This window comes from Mus caroli, chromosome 4 (genome assembly GCF_900094665.2).
Source record: "Mus caroli chromosome 4, CAROLI_EIJ_v1.1, whole genome shotgun sequence".
Taxonomy (NCBI): domain Eukaryota; kingdom Metazoa; phylum Chordata; class Mammalia; order Rodentia; family Muridae; genus Mus; species Mus caroli.
Genome location: NC_034573.1, coordinates 8092851 through 8097076, shown reverse-complemented (window position 1 = coordinate 8097076; position 4226 = coordinate 8092851). Strand labels below are relative to the sequence as shown.

At 41.0% G+C, this 4226-nt stretch overlaps 1 long non-coding RNA gene across 1 annotated transcript in view; it reads right to left on the bottom strand.

Annotated features, from left to right (window-relative positions):
- The window catches only part of LOC115030868, a 25468-nt gene extending 21674 nt beyond the window's left edge, over nucleotides 1-3794 (bottom strand). The window contains exon 1 of the long non-coding RNA XR_003836442.1: nucleotides 3666-3794. This is a non-coding gene — a long non-coding RNA (uncharacterized LOC115030868). The remainder of the gene's footprint in view (nucleotides 1-3665) is intronic.
- Between the last annotated feature and the right edge of the window lie 432 nt (nucleotides 3795-4226).

The window sequence follows — 4226 nt, the reverse complement described above, 5'->3', positions numbered from 1 at the left end:
CCTTAGCCAGACTAACTAGAGGGTACAGGGACAGTATCCCACCTAACAAAATCAGAAATGAAAAGGGAGACATAACAACAGAACATGAGGAAATCCAAAACATCATCAGATCCTACTACAAAAGGCTATACTCAACAAAACTGGAAAACCTGGATGAAATGGACAAATTTCTAGACAGATACCTGGTAGCAAAGTTAAATCAGGATCAGATTAATGACCTTAACAGTCCCATACCCCCTAAAGAAATAGAAGCAGTCTTTAATAGTCTCCCAACCAAAAAAGCCCAGGACCAGATAGATGGGTTTAGTGCAGAGTTCTATCAGACCTTCAAAGAAGACCTAATTCCAATTCTTCTCAAACTATTCCACAAAATAGAAACAGAAGGTACTCTACCCAACTCATTCTATGAAGCCACAATTACTCTGATACCTAAACCACATAAAGACCCAACAAAGAAAGAGATCTTCAGACCAATTTCCTGCATGAATATCGATGCAGAAATACTCAAACATTTCAGGTAATTCCCCATCTCAACATTCTTAATCACATTTGCAAAGTCACTCCTGTAACATATTAGGGTATAGGCATTTTTTAAGGGAGGAGACATTCTGCTCACCAGAAGTGCAACCTTTCTATGGAGTACAATGATAAAAAATATGAAACTAGCATTCCTGAGTAGTTTGAGTGGTCTGGAAAGGGGCGTGAAAAGCTACTTTAATTTACACAAAAATGAACAGAAGTGAGGGATTATAAGGTATGAATAAAGTCAAAGGTTTATGTACAGTAGTAAAAACATGTGAAAAGGCCTACAGAGCCTTGGATGGACCACTAGACAGTGAGCAACACAGAGAACAGATGTGCTCAGAATCAGGCACAAAGCAAGAAAAAACAAAACTTGCTATTTTATCCATCTCATCTGTGCCTTTGACCTCTCCCACTGCCACAGACAGAGTGAGTCTTTGTTTTAGGTTGGACTTTGTAGCTAGCTAACTGTGGCTCAATACACTGAATATTTCTCTTACTGGAGCCTCCCTCAAAGCCTTCACTACATGGCTTTAACAGACCATTATCTAGAAGTGAGCGAGAGACCCAGATCAGAACTCAAAGCCCACACACCCCACTGAGCCAATCCTGGTTTGGAAAGGTCTGCTTCTGGCTGGAGTTACTGTGGTTCTGACTTTCAATGACAGTAGCCTGTCCCTGTTGTATTTTACTACTTTGTTCTGAATGTTGTTCTAAGAGGGTCCAGAAATGCCTTAAACAGAGTTGCAGGCCAGAGAACCCACAGAAGTCCAATGTAACCCACAGCACGAAACTAAATCAAAGACGCAAAACATCCCCACATTCACTGCAATGTGCTAAAGGCCATCCATCAAGACTACATGGTTTTCTGCTTCTGAGAACAACCAGTCAAGATGTAGAAAAACCATCTCTTTATGGACAAACTTCCTACCAAGGACTTTGACCACTTTGTTCAGTCCTGACCCTCTTACATGTAGCCTATATAGGAATAGGGTCAACCATGTGTGCCTCCTCTGTCCCCAAACCATGATATAACACCCTGACCCTTAAAACCAGAGAACATTTTCCCACTTGCTCTCTAGCCACATTGCTGGTGGCTTGGAGCCATTGTATCATTTGCCACAGTTCAATCAGCCATTCATTTCAGAGACCTCTTTGTCACAGACCTTAATTTAACAATATATCATTTGCCGTGTTCCAAAAATAAATCATTTTTGTTATTATCATCAACAATGGCATAACAAAAGCAGTACGTAATATCTACTGTGCTCTTTACAGGACTTGGTTTAACTACTAAGCTTCAAACAACACTACTAAATCCAGGGACGTTCATCCAGTCCCGAAACTGCAGCAACTAGAATGTTCTTGAATGGTGCTTTCAAGAGTTATATTTATCACTTCATAAAGCCACATTTAAGTACTAAAGAGACAAAATTGTTTTTGTCCAAGTCTCTTTTAATTAGAAAAAAAACTTAACACTCCATGCTAGATATGTTTCATTAGTTATTTTATGGCTACTTACCTTCTTTCATTCCAGAATCTTTAAGGATTCTGTATATGTTACATCTATGCCTACTCGGTCAGACTTGAGAAACATCTTAGTTTTTGGCAGTTAGTCAGTTCATGCCTTTGCTTTGCTTTTTATCACACATTGTTTGCTACATTTACAGCTTGTGGGATGCTCAATTAGCATCAGGATGCTACTCCACTCTAATACTTCTCCAAGGAGGAACACCGGTTCTATTTTGTAGAATATATTTACTTAATGATACAGTTTCTAGAAACATTTGCACTCCTTTTAAGAATAGAGAAATAGTTATATTTTTCCTTCTCTTCTAAGATTTGTCTTCTTAGGTCCTTGCCACATGAAATAAAGCACCTTCATGAAGCTCTCTTATCCTAGCCTTCCCTCCAAATCACATGCATCTTTGTATTTCTCTGTGTAGCCCTGTCTTTAGATTTATCTACCTGCTTTACTTGCCCAGTGCCAATGCTTGCACTGTATCTTAACTCTTGCTTACTGTGGGTCCCTGGGCTCCCTCAGGGCCTGGCCTTACCCAAGCCCAGACTATAGCTTCTGGTTATATGGGGCCACAGTTAGTTGCCTCTTCAGTGTCTCTACAGTTTCCAGAAGTTCTTGGTGCTTTATCCCCAGACTTTATGCTAATAGAGTGTTTTCTGCATCGTATTACAAATATTATACACAAGGTACGGAAGTCCTGTCTTCATAGAATCACTTCAAACTCTTAATCTAAACTTTAGCCCTAAAAGTGAGCATGTCAAAAAAGTACCACAGCATGCCAGCAAGTCAAAACCTTCCTAATTCTTTGTGAAAGTTGCCAAAGGAGAATAACCTATATGGAAATGGAAGCTAAAGGACCTATCTCAAAGTTGCCGCTGATGAAAACACAATGCTGTTCCCTAGATTGTATATGGATGAAGGTTGAGGTGAAGGGTTTAACTTGTAGGAAAAGTAATGATACTGTGTCAGACTCTAGATCAGTGCTTAGCCCAATGTTCATAGAGAGGCTTTATTCAGCAATTGATGCAGAGACCCTTAACCAAACATTAGGCAGACTTCAGGAAACCCTGAAGAAGTGGGAGGGGGCAAGGTTTGTTGGAGCCAGATGGGTGGAGGATACCAGGAGAACATGGTCCATAGAATTAACTAAGCAGGGCTCACAGGGCCTCACAGAGAATGAAGCAACAGTCACAGAGTCTATATGGGTCTGGGCTAGGTCCTCTACATATATGCATTATGGTTCTGTAGCTTGGTATTCTTATGGGACTGCTAATAATGGGAGTGGAGGTGTCTCTGACTTTTTTGCCCACACTTGGGCCATTTTTCCTCCTCCTTATCGCACTTTGCTATGAGGGTATGTGCCTAGTCTTGACTTGATATGCCATTTTCAGTTCATATCGCTGGGAGGCCTGATCTTTTCTAAAGGGAAACAGAGGAAGAGTGGGTCTGGGGGAGAGAAGCAGATGGGGGGGGGGCAGGTACAGGGAAGAGTGGAGGGAAGGGAAACTGGTCCAGATTCGTGAGAGAAGAATGAATCCTTGTAGGAAAAGGCTGATGGCACTGTGTGGACACAGCATCCCTCCCCTTGCCGTTAAACCCCCACTCTCTCTGCTTTACCTACTTTCGTCTCTGTAGAATCATTTCCTTCCAGAATTTCTTTTGCATAGATCATCAAACGTTCCCTCCAGCTATGCCTCAAACAGAAATGCAGCCTCAGCTCTCCTACTGTCCAGGTTCAGGCATTCCTTTGTAAGGCCTGTAAGATTAACATTATTAGTATTCAGAGATTAGTCTTCACTCTCCTATTAAGATACTGTTAAGTTCTACAAAGAGGGAGCAAAATTCTAAATCAACAGGGTTATTGGGCCCACACAGTGGTTGCTTACCTCTCTTAGCGACTCTGAAAAACAGTGCTGTAGAAGGCCCAAGGTCACTGGCAAGTTCCCTCAGGACTGATCTACTGTAAGCTGTTTACTCTACTCAACATATGCAGCCTGTGTGGCTCACAATTCTTCTAAACATGGCTTGGACTCAGCATTGATTCGCAACCTTCTTAATATTATGACCATTTAATATAGTTCCTCCTGTTGTGATGATCGCCAAGCATAAAATTATTTCATTGCTACTTTGTAACTGCAATTTTGTTACTGTTATGAATATTAATGTAAATACCTGACATGCT